Source organism: Monodelphis domestica, chromosome X, assembly GCF_027887165.1.
Source record: "Monodelphis domestica isolate mMonDom1 chromosome X, mMonDom1.pri, whole genome shotgun sequence".
In the NCBI taxonomy this organism is placed as follows: Eukaryota; Metazoa; Chordata; class Mammalia; order Didelphimorphia; family Didelphidae; genus Monodelphis; species Monodelphis domestica.
In genome coordinates, this window is record NC_077235.1 from 7,404,171 (window position 1) to 7,416,628 (window position 12,458).

The window sequence follows — 12,458 nt, forward strand, 5'->3', positions numbered from 1 at the left end:
TGCCTTAAACACAGATAGACGTTCCCCCAAGTGCTCTAATTTTGCAGTCCCTCAACTTAATCACTTTGCATGAAATTTTCATCTCAGTCGCACACAGAAATGGTCAAAGCCTTGATCTTACTGGGTGGTGATGAACAATGAAATGCTTTTCTCTGATCATAAGCTTCCATCATTTCCCTCCTCACAGTCTTGTGACCCCTAAAGCTGTTCCAGGCTCCCTCCACCCCTCAGTTTTTCCCAGCCATCACCTGGGCACTGGCTGGCTACTCACACGATTGACTCTCTTGCCCTCTTGCCCTCTTGCCTTGCTAAGCCCCAGCCTTGAATTATTCTCACCTGATTCCTAGTTGTCTGCTACTTAAGAGAGGAGGCTAAAGTAACAGAGCTGTGGTGACTGGGCTCACTCCAGATTTATGGAACATGATCTTAACTGGGGCCTCACTGCAGCAAGGCACAATTTGTTTACAACTCTCTAATGAGTGATTCATTTTAACCACATGGGCTCGTCCAAATCTTTTCATCCCTCTTGAAGCTTCCCAGGGCACAACCTCCCCACTGCTGACCTCTTCTCCTACTTCAACACCACAATGCAGGCTAAGAGCCTTTGTTTTCCCATCCAGTGCCTCACCCCCCCCCCCCCAACATGTGTCTTTTTTAAACCCTCACCTTCTGTCTTAGAATCGATACTATGTATTGGTTCCAAGGCAGGAGAGCTGAAAGGGCTTGGCAGTGGGGGTTGAATAGCTTGCCCGGAAGTCTCTGAAGCCAGATTTGAGCCTAGGACCTCCCATCTCTGGGCCTGAATCATTCAGCTGCCCCTCATTTGGGTCTTTCATGAAACCTCTTCTTTGCCAAAACAGACCCTGCTGCCTGCATCCTCTAGCTCAATTCCTTCCTGTCTGGTCTAGAAGATGGTCTGCTCTATCAGCCCTTTGGACACTTTCCCCTTGCTGTCTGCCATGCCTTGAGTGTGCTTCTTCAAGTCGTAGCTAAAATTCCATCTTCTAGAAGCCTTTTCCAGTTCCCCTTCATGAGAGCACATCACCTTCTCTGAGACAATCTCCCTCTCTATGGTCTCATCTTTATGTGGCTGCTTGTGTGTTGTCTCCGCCATTATGATACTTTCTGCCTTTCACTGTATGTATCCTCAGCATTTAGCACATACTAGCTCTGTGACCCTGGGAAAGTCACTGTTTGCCTCAGTTTCCTCATCTGTCAAATGGCAAAAGGCTTCAGGATCTTGGCCTCTAAAGCCAGGCTGTACAAAAACATTCCTCTTCTTTCTCTTATCTGACTGCTCCTCCAGAGGCTCCTGGGCTGGATCTTGCCACAGGTCACACCAGGGTGTTCCCTGAGGCTCTCCTATTTCATTTGGTGATCTCATCAGGGGCCATCTGCATACAGCCAATTCCCAGATCTATTGGTCTCACCCCAGGCAGTCTTGCATAGCTGGATGTCTAGTTGACTTCTTAAACTCAATAGGGCCAAATCAGAATTCTTTCTTCCTCCTTTGGAGCTTCCCATCCCGGGGCAGTTTTCCCAGTCCCGAGGATCACTTTCTAGGGGTGAGCTTCCACGCCATCTTCAGCCCTCCTCCCCAAATCCAATCAGATCCCCAATCCCATCATTCCCACCTCCCCACCCTCTGGGCTCGTCTGGGTCCACCCCACAGAGCCACCGCCCTCCAGCCTCGAGCCTCGACTGTCCCAACCACCTTCAGGCTGGGCTCCCTGCCTCGGGCCTCTCCACTCGTTTCCAGGGATTTTTCCTAAAGCTTGCCTTTGACCATGCCGCGCTTCCTTCTAGGATGAGTCTTCTGGTTCCCGTGGCCAGTCCTTCCCGGCTAGACCCTCTCCTATCCTTCCTGTCTCTGCATTCCCGGAACGCTGCCCCTACCTGACATTCTTCACCCAGGCAGGGTCTTCTTCTCCTGTCCTTTCCCCAGACCCGAACCCTCTCCGTTTCCCCCTGGGCCTCCTGCCTCGCGGGGCTTCCTTCGAGTCCCACCTTCGGCCCCAGGGTTTGTGCTTTGGGATGACCTGCCTTTATCTATGTATCTATCCCGTCTGCATAGCCACCTGCCCTAGAGAAAGAGTTTCGGGCTGGCCAGGCTAATTTAGGCTTGTTAGTTTTGCATCCTCCCGCCTTGAAACAAAGCAGATCCTTAGTAAATGCGGGCTGCTCGATTGACTAACAAAAGCCAGGAAGGCAAAAGAAAGGTTCCACTGGGAGTGCAATGATTGGTTCTTTCCAGTTAAATTCCCTCCCGGTGCTTTGCCTCCAAAAGCTTCGGCCAGACTCCTGGGGAAAGGGTTGGCTGCTTTGGGAGCAGTTCCTGGGGCGGGGCGGGGCAGGGCGGGGCAGGCTGCGCTACGGTCTCGCCCTCAGGTGTGAGTAAGCTCCCCGGAGACTCGTGCTGCCCGAAGATCCGCTTGGGGACCAGAGATGGGTGGGAATTGGCAGGCCAGTTCTCGGACATCTGGGCCCCTGAGCAGCAGGGACAAGGGGGCAGACGCGCCGGCTTCCTGCCAGATGCCCTGGGCTAGCGCTCCGAGGGCCCGGGGATCTTGCCCTTGGCCCTCCCGCTCCTTTCCCCCGGTCACCCCCCTCAGTCTGTTCCTCTGGGCTGGCCGTCTCTCCCAGGCCAGCAATCATGGGAGGCGCGAGGAGGTTGCGGGAGGTCCCCTGCCCCCTAGCACAGTGCCAGGCGCCGAGGGGCAACTGAAGTACTGGTGGGAGGGAAACTCCAGGTGGTCACTCTTTCACTGGGTCCCTGGATGGTCCCCGGGCTCCCTTTCGGAACCTAAGTCCCAAGCTGGGGCCTCTCTGGCCTGACGGGAGTGGACCGCTCTTCGTCCCTCCTCCCCATCCTCCCCCAAGTCCTAGTTCTTGCATTTTGCTAAGACGAGCGCGAGGTACCAGCCTCTCCCAAGGGCCCGCAGTCGGGACCAATCCCGTCTCCCCCCTCCCAGATTCCCCCCTCCGGAACTCCTTTCTCCGCCCCCCCTCCCCCCGCCCCAGTTTGATATGACAGCCCCGGGCTCCAATCCCGTCCCTGGTGCCGGTTCCAGCCCGGCTTCTGGCCCCCTTGGAGCCAATGGTCTTGGACGGAGAGGGGCGGAGGGGGGGTGACGGGGAGGGGCCGGCCTGGAGTCTGTGTGGTGTCTGGAAGCTGCGGAGCGCCAGCGGTTGGAGGCACTAGCGGCAGCGGCGAAGGTACAAGCAGCAGCTGCGGCGGCGACTACACGGTAAGTTGGCCGGACTGAGTGCGCGGCTGACCCGGGCCCTGCTCGTAAGCAAACCCTGGGAGGGCACGACCCGCGAGCTGTTTGGAGGACGGAGTGGGTTCTCGGGCGCCGAAGTGGGATCTAGCTAGTGCCACGGAGAACTTCGGAGCGTCCGCGGGCTGGCGCAGGGACTGGCTGCTTGGCGGCAGCCGCGGCGGAAGAAGGAGCGGAGAGGGAAGCGGGGAGCTGCTTTTGCCGGTCGGGGCTTTCCCGGGCTCTTTGGGCCGGGCGGCAGGGGCGGCCGGCGGCGTCTGCGTGGGCTAGGCTAGGCTAAGCTAGGCTGAGAGGCCGGCTGGCTCCGGGGCTATATCCCCCGCCTCTGAGTAAGCACTTTTGTGGCGGACGGGCGCCTCCTTTCCCTCCGGGTCGGCTCCCCGCCATTCTGGTAGCCTCTTTCCTTTTCCCGGTTCAGCCCCCTCGGTGGCTGAGAATGGGGGCTGTCGTGGGTGGGGGGTGTCCTTCAGAGCGCCCCCGCAGCCCAGCGTTACCTCTCAAACCAGCGTGGATCCCCGCAATTCCACCCAATGCGGCCCCCCTTCAGCTCAGACTCCCCCCAGCCCAATTCCCCGCCCCAGGGCCAGCTGCTAGTGCTTTTGCATCCTCGCTGGCAATTACAGCTGGATCCAGGAGCTAAGGGCGCCGTGGGGGGTGGGGGCACCGGAGGCTTTGGGGAGCCTGTCTGAGGCAAGGAGAAGCAGACTTCCAAAGGAGTGTCATGCCCCAGGGTATTGGTGAGTGGCCCGATGGTCTTTCTAAGCAAAATTTCTTGGCTGGCTCTTCTATCGCGCCGTCCCGGGATCAAATACCCTCGTCTGAGAAACTTCCACACTACGTGTTTTTATCAGAATTGGGCTTACTGGCCAGCTCGGATTCTCAAGTGCCCACTTTGCAAAGGCACTAAATCTCCCTGGGCCTCAGTTTCCTCTTCTGTAAGATGAGCAGGTCCCTTTCGGCTGTGAGCTGGGATTCAGGGAATTCACCTCCACTTTCTCCCGGGAATCTAAAGCAGGCTTGGTCCCAGGTAGGCCCTCTTTCTAATTAGAAATTGATTCGAAATAAGAGGTGTGCTTCAGCCCCTGCTTCTCTTCCTCTCTCCCTCCCTCCCTCTTCAGGTTGGCTCAACTTTTCATTGTCCTTCCTGTTTTTCCTCCAAACCAGCCTTCCTTCTTCTGGAGTAGTTCCCTCTTCTCCTTTTAATTAGGTGCTTTTCCGCTTAAATGTACCATTTAAACCACTTGCCCACAAGGAGCCAATGGGCTTGGCTTATGTATTCCGATTGATGTGCCCCCCCCCCTTTTTTCTGGTAAGCCCCCCCACCCCCATGGCTACTTCTTGAAATGATCAGCTCTCCAAACTAGGAGTTAATGTGACTCACAGAACGGAAACAACACCCTAAAAACAAAATACCCCAAACCCTAAAGGAGAAGCCAGGAATTTGCCCAGTCACTTGGTCTCCCTTGGGTGTGGAGAGCTTTATATTCATGAGAAGCTTCCTTATTGTCACCAATCTAATCTGGCCTGGGTTGGTTGCTTGGATAACCCGGCTCTTTCATTAAGGTTCTTTTTGCCCGGTTTAGATAGTGGGGCAGGAGAATTAAGGAAGAAAAGCAGACCTCAGACCTCCACCCACCCACCTACACCCTTTGGGCTAGGACTAGGCCTTATGTCCTGTGGGCAGCCTCCTGAGCAGGGGAGGCACACAGTGTAACATCCATTCAGCGACTGCCCCGACTCAGTACGTTTAGGACGTCGGGCTTACTTTGGAAAACTTTTGCCAGGAAAACTTGTGTTTCCCCTTCTGCCCCATGGAAAAGGGACCAAAGGGATTAACCCTTACTTGCCTTGAGTGGAAGTTGACAGCACTGATGCTGTAGGGCCCTCTTGTGGAAATGAGTTTATTTGGCCCCTTCTGACTGTTTCCTAATCCTCCTGTGTCTCACCTGAGGAAAGAAAGACATGTTATCAACAGGTCCAGAAGGTGAGGGAGGAGATTAAAAAGAAAGCCAGGAATTGTGGCTGAAGACAGTCTCCACAGGGGGCTAGAGCTTGTTCAGGCTAATGTTAGGGAGCCATCGAGTTGGGTCAAAGGAAATAAAATCCTGAGTAAATCACACCACTTTCCTCCATTTGAAAGAGTAATTTTGATATTGAGAGCTGTGAAAGGTACTTCAGAAGTCATCCTGGCCAACTAACCTGATTTGCAGATGGGGAAAACCAAGGAGTTAAGGGATATCAAGAAGGCATTTGGTTCTTCCTGGTACCACTGTTTCCTGAGATAGCTCAGAGTTCTGGAGCATTTTCAAAGGTTTGCAGAGCTCTTTCCATTTTTTTTTTAAACCCTCACCTTCCATCTTGGAGTCAATACAGTGTATTGGCTCCAAGGCAGAAGAGTGGTAAGGGCTAGGCAGTGGGGTTCAAGTGACTTGCCCAGGGTCTCACAGCTGGGAAGTGTCTGAGGCCAGATTTGAACCTAGGACCTCCCATCTCTAGGCCTGGCTCTCAATCCACTGAGCCACCCAGCTGCCCCCACATTTTCCATTTCTAACCTGAGTCTCAAATAACTCTGAGGTAGGAGCTATTTATTATCTATATTATAAAGAGGTCCAGACTGAGAATCAGATGGGTTAAGTTAGAAATCAAGTGTGGGTTGGGGAAGGATTTGCCAAAATCAAACAGATCATTACCATTAAAAAAAGAGTCTCCAGAGAGATCCTCTCAGAAGTTCTTACTATTAGGAATCACCACAGCTAGAAGCAATGACACCTTAAAGTGCCACCTAGGGAGACTGGCAAGGTTTCTCCTTTATTATACCTTAGTTTCCCAACTTGTAACCAACTGAATAATGCTCAGACTATATTAGACCCCAACCATCAATTCATAGCTGGCCTGAGTTCTGCTCAATCAGTGATGCTAATATTAGTACTGGGACCATATTGGGGGACAGTGGCCAACAGAGACAAAAGTGCTAGCATGCAATTTTCTAGGAAAGTTTAGGATTGAAAGTGTTTCTATTGCCCTAACCACATTCATTAGCTAGTGTACTGTCAGAAACCTGAAAGGGAAACTTGGCCTGTGGTTGGTTATTACAAAGAGAATGGGATTGGCAATAATGCCCAAGTGCCCAAACCAAGCTTTTCTTGATGTCCACCAGTTTGCTAGTCATGAATGTGCAGCTGGGCTGGGGCTTTGCTCCTACTTAACTGTTGGAGGAAGTTGCTGGAAGCCTGTGGGACTGAACTCCCCCATTGTGTCTGAGCATGTATGAATCTGGGTGCAACTGTTTTCCCTTTCCATTATTTGATACAGAAGCCACAGTTTGATTGTAGCCAGATGATTGCAGATTAAAGTCGGCTGGGAACAAAGGTAGTAGAGGAAGGTTAGAAACATTTATTACTAAAGAAACATTTGCTAATTAAGAAGTCCTTTCTCTTGGTGGGAGGGAATCCTGAAAAGGAAAGTGGTGGAGGCTTGCCTCCGGGATGTCTGGAAGTTTTAAAGATGTGTCTGGAGGTGTGGCTCAGTGTATATAGTCTTTGAGCTTTCTGCAATGAGCAAAAGCAACTTCACCTACAGTTCTAGTCCTCTGAGATGCTTTTAGGGAAAGACAGGGGCTCCAACCCAGAGATGACTGAGTTTTTGCATTGGAAAACAACAACCACCAGCAGCAGCAGCACCATCACCAGTTAAGTTTCTGGGATGTTTACTTTCTTTTTTTTTTTGTATAGGCTTTTTTTTATTATTATATTTTATTTGACCAAGCATTATTCATTAAAGACATAGATCATTTTCTTTTCCTCCCCCCCCACCCCCCATAGCCAACGTGTAAAGGTGATGTTTACTTTCTTAAGCCTTTGGCTACCTCCTAAATGAGAAGGATCTGGGAAGAATGGCTGTACCTAGTGGAGAAGCTATCTGAAGTGCAGACTCTATTTGGAATCCCTGTGTAAGAATAGAGATTTCCTTTCCCTTCTTCCTTGACCCCACCCTCAGCCAGATTTTCTTTTGCATTCACTTAAAAAACAAACCAACCCTCTTACCTTCTGTATTAGAATTAGATTAGTATACTTAGCGAATCAGTTCCAGTGAAGCAGTTCCAGAGCAGAAGAGCAGTAAGGGCCTGGCCAGTGATGGCAAACCTTTTAGTGATCTGCCCCACCTCAGACTGAGTGCTTCTCCCTGCTACCTAGTCCAGACAGCAAAAGGAAGGGGAGTGGCCTAGGTTCTCTACTCTGGGGAAGGAGTAAGTGCTTCCATTGGGCTGCTGGGCAGAGGAGTGGGGAGGCACATTGGAGAAGGGGAAGGGAGCAGCTCCTCCTCAGACCCTTTGCCTTTCTGGTAACTAACTGGTGAACAGCAGTGGTGAGGTCTCTGTGCCATCAGTTCGCCATCACAGGGCTAGGCAATTGGGAGTTTAAGTGACTGACTTGCCTGGGTCACACAGCTAGGAAGTGTCAGTTCAAATTTGAACCCTGGGCTGCTTGGCTCTCTATCCACTGAACCACCTAGCTGCCTCTTGCTTTCATTTTTACTAACTTTGCCTCCTTCTGGATTAAGAGAGTTTATACTTAAGCCATCCCATAGTCTACTCTCCCAGCTGAATTTCCTGGCTTTGTGGAAGTCAGGGTGCTGTACTCCCTCTGTATGTGATTTTGGAAGCCATTTATTTTCTATTTTAATTTATGGTAATAAGATTAAAGAGGCACTGGATAGAGTGGCAGGTTATCTTCCTGAGTTCAAATATGGCCTCAGACACTGACCTTGGGCAAGCCATCAACCCTGTTTGCCTCAGTTTCCTCATCTGGAAAATGAATTGGAAAAGGAAATGGCAAACCTGGAATCCCTGTCAAAGAAACCCTAAATAGGGGTTTAGCCAATAAGGCTAAAGGTGAGGTATTGAAACAATGAGCCACTTAGTAGTTATGTAAATAAATGTGCTACCTATTCTCCTGAAACCTTTGTTACTTTGTGGATTGTTGGATTCTCACTAAATTTGTGGCTCTATCAGCCATTTCAGCGGTAGATTTTGTTACATTTAAGGATGGACTTCAGAGAGGCTCATTACCAGCGTGACCAAAGGATGGGTAATGGATGTTTTGGGCTACAGTAATATACAAAATCTGCCTTCTTTGTCCAAAGAGGGAATGTCAACATTTATAAAATAATGGAGGATCCTTGAATTAATTCTGTGAGTGCATCTCTTATGGCCTAGTAAATGCTTCTCTTATTACATTATTATGTAATAAGCAGACTCTTCTCTGATAAACTTGGGAAGTTTTCTTTATGGCCTGAAGGTAGTGCCATCTATTGGAAAAAGCAGTGCATGCAAAGTCTGAGAGATAACGTTTTACAGCCCTCTGTGCTGCGAACCAGCTGCTCTCCTGAAGGAGGCCATTGATGCTGTCCCTGTTGCCATCTGGATTTTGCGTTTTGGAGAGCATGCCATCTGTTTTCTATCTCTCACAGACATGTTGAGAGGATAAATGAGATCTCTGCACGGCTCAGCTCCTCAGCAGACAGGTGCTATAGGAATCCAAAGGAGTGTGAAGCCAAAGTCTATGTCATGGGGCACTGTTGGCATGGACACAAGGTGTTGGAAAGGTTCAATAGAATTTATCAGCTAGGACCCACCGACCGACCCGAAGTGGTCTTCCTTCTATTGGTTTTTCATATGCCTAGATCTCTTCCTGTCACCCCTGCTTAGAAATATTCAGCAGCTCCCTACTATCTAGCAAGTAAGATTCTGGCGTTGGAGACCTCCCCTAGGTGGGCTTCGCCCTCTTTGCTAGCCATGTCTCCTATTCTAAACTCTCCATGTTTTTGACTTTGGCCAACTTTGTCCCCTGTCTGCATATTGGGGCTGTTATAGCAGGGCCTTTGTCTTAGTCATTCTCTCTCTTCCTGGGCCTGGAAACTACTCTCAGTGTCCTTCATCTGTTAGATTTCTCCCTATCCTGGCAAGACAGCTCCAGTACCACCTCCTTGGAAATCTGGCCCTTTGTACTGTGTGCCCCCCAAGTTAATGGCTTTCCTCTTCCAGTATCGGGGAGCATGGGACCCCTCTTTACACCGGAGCACTTGGGTCCTTGTGAGGTGATGTGCATAGCAGAGTGCGTAGCAGAATGATCTGGGTTCCCTATCCTTTGGAGGGCAGGGATAGGGCCATAGCTAAACCTTAGATCTCTGCCAGTGCCTACCATAGTGCTCTGGGCATAACAAGAGCTTCAGAAATGTTCGCCGAAGGTGCCTGCTTACCACACCTCTCCTCTCTCTAGCTGCCTCTAGATACATGTCATTAAAGTCATGGGTTAGATGGAAAAAGATACTAAAAGGAATCCTTTCCCAGGGTTGGACTCTTGATGGGCACTTAAAAGAATCTGTTATTCTTTGATTACACCTAGTAATTTATGCATACCTCCTGTATGAAGTGTCCCAGCTAGAACTGTTCACCAAAGATAAGGGCTCTTCTAGAGAATTACAGTAGAAATGGAGATGACATGGGCGTGGAAAGGAAAAGACAAACATGTAATAAGCAGCATATGCCATCAGGAAGGCAGAGCTACAGGTGAAAAACCAGAGTGGTCAGTTTGGGATGACTTGATCTCCAGGATCTCGGAATATTTAGGGACCTGGAATTCATTTGGAACATTCTTCATGTCTTAGCAATGCCTCAACACTGTCGTTACTTAAGCAACCATGTTAGAGAGACAATAGAATGTGGCAGAAGAAAACACTGGGCCAGAAGTTGGAAGATAGGGAGATGGACCTGGGTTCAAATTCTGCCTTTCACATTTACTAATTCTGTGACCATGGACTATGGAAATAATTCAGTCTTTCCAAGCCTCAGTTGTTCTATCTACGCAATGAGGAAAACAGTACCCTCACAGGATTGAAATCACACCTTGTCCCTTACTCAGACCTGTGAGTGAGAGCCCTTGTCCAGTGGTTAGTCTCCTAGTCATAATGCTCATAGTATAGCACCATGATGGATTTTCCCAGAGCCCTTTGTGGTTTTATAAGATGATTGCCTTGGAACCTCCCTTGTCAAGGGAAGTTGAGCAAGTATTATTATTCCCATATTAAAGTTGAAGAAATTGAGTTCAGTGACTTTAAGGGTCTCACTGACCATAGTCAGGAAATGACAGAAAGGAAGCAACCCTAGGTGGGCTGACTCCAGAGCTCTGCTTACTTTGGTTATTGCCATAGCCTCCACATTGTTTTTCCTGTTTCGGGTCTGTCTTCCCCAGGTCTACGTAGTCTTAAAGCAGGACTTTGACTAAAGAGCCATTCTCTACTCAAGAAGATTCACTAGCTCCCTATTACCTTTTGGAGAAAATGTTGGGCTTTTAAAACCCTGCCCGGTGTGCCATAGCTTAACAGTGAGATTTTATTTGATTCTCTTTAACAAATTCTACTTTCTAGCCAACCTGGCCCATACAGCATCCTATCTATCTATCTATCTATCTATCTATCTATCTATCTATCTATCTATCTATCTATCTATCTATCTATCTATCTGCTTATCCGCCCATCTCTCTGTCCCTCTCTGTTTCTCTCTGTCTCTCTCACTGTCTCCCTGTCTCTATGCTTCTCTCTCTTTCCCTCCCTCTCCCTCCTGATCTCTCTCCCCCCCCATCTCTCTGTCTCTCTCTGTCTCTCTCCGCTTCTCTCTCTTTCCCTCCCTCTCCCTCCTAATCTCTCTCTCTATGCCTCTGTCTCTCTCTGTGTCTCTCTCTCTCTCTCTCTCTCTCTCTCTCTCTCTCTCTCTCTCTCTCTGTGTCTCTGTCTCTGTCTTTCTCCCTCTATTCTTCTCTTTCCCTCCCTCTCCCGCCTGATCTCTCTGTCTGTCTGTCTCTCTCTGTGTCTCTATCTCTGTCCCCCTCTCCTCTGTCTATCTCTTGATCACTTTCTTCTGTGTCTGCTCCACTGACTGGAATTCTCTCCTTTCTCACCCATACCCTTTGGAATACCTAATTCCCCAGAAAGCTCAGCTCAGGTGCTCCATCCTACAATTGTACCTGGAACATGTCCAGCACCTCGTGCTCACTGACTGAAGAAGTCGTGCCCAATTTCCCCAGACATTAGGCCCTCCCTCCCTTTGTCAGGCTTTTGAGGGCAGGTGCTGTTCTTTGCATTTCTAGCATGTAGCCCAGCGTCCAGGCACAGGGTTGATGTTTAATAAATAAATTGTTGAATTGAATTCTGCAAAATCTTCCAGTGACACCATAGCCACCCCTAATGAAGTAGTGCCAAAGCTGTGTTTGTTGCCATTGATGTTACACGAGACCATGGCAATGTTCAAAGCAGAAATGGCTCCTCCTGATGACTCAAAAGGATCAATACTCCAGAGATGTCTTCCTTAAAGAAGAGAGCAGGGGCAGCAAGGTGGCTCAGTAGATGGAGAGACAGGCCTAGAGAAGGGAGGTCTTGGGTTCCAATTTGGCCTCAGACACTTCCCAGCTCTGTAAGCCCCTGGGCAAGTCACTTAACTTGTTTCCCAGTATTTCCCACTCTTCTGCCTTGGAACCGGTGCACAGCATTGATTATTTAAAAACAAACAACGGAGAGCAGAGTTTTCTGTGTTGCTCCTGAACCAGAATGGGCTTGGAAAAGTCAGTTTGTCGGGAATTGTTTGCTTGCCTCAGATTCAGTTAGCAGGTGTGGAAGTGGGATGGAACAGAATTGTACGGGCAGTGACAATTGGGCAGTGACAATCGCAGGAAATGCTATTCTTTGACGTGGCTGAAAGGAGACGGAATGGTCAGCTCGTGGGGGAGGGAGGAGCACGATCAGCTTTAAAGTGTTCCTTCTTCACGTCTCAGGGTGTCTCCCTGCAATTTCTGGTGAAGAGTGTAAAACTTCAGCTTCATTGGAGTCTAAAAACCTTCAATGGGGGGGGGGGGATAATGGCTTTGGGGCTATGGATGGCAAACTTTTCAACGGTTTCTGACCTCAGGATTTTGCCTTTGAGGGGAAGGCTTTCAGGGTTATTCAGGTAACAGAATACCGGGCAGTGGGAGAGCCCCCCAAATCAGACTTGGAGGGAAGCACCTCATACTTGGGAGCTTTGGCCTTTTGGTCAAAACCCCATCTTAGCATGCAGGGATTGCTCCTCCCTGTCCAATAGCAGCCAACCTATCTGTGGCTCCTGGCTAGATCTGGGAGCCATTTGAC

General features: G+C 49.7%; 1 protein-coding gene across 2 annotated transcripts in view; it reads left to right on the top strand.

The window, feature by feature from the left end:
• Positions 1-3,115: 3,115 nt before the first annotated feature.
• PLS3 (plastin 3) overlaps positions 3,116-12,458 on the top strand; it is a 121,296-nt gene continuing 111,953 nt past the window's right edge. The window contains exon 1 of one of the 2 annotated variants that reach the window (XM_007507527.3): positions 3,116-3,248. The gene's annotated coding sequence lies outside the window, so the exon portion shown is untranslated. The remainder of the gene's footprint in view (positions 3,249-12,458) is intronic. The other variant, XM_056809297.1, reaches the window with a different exon arrangement.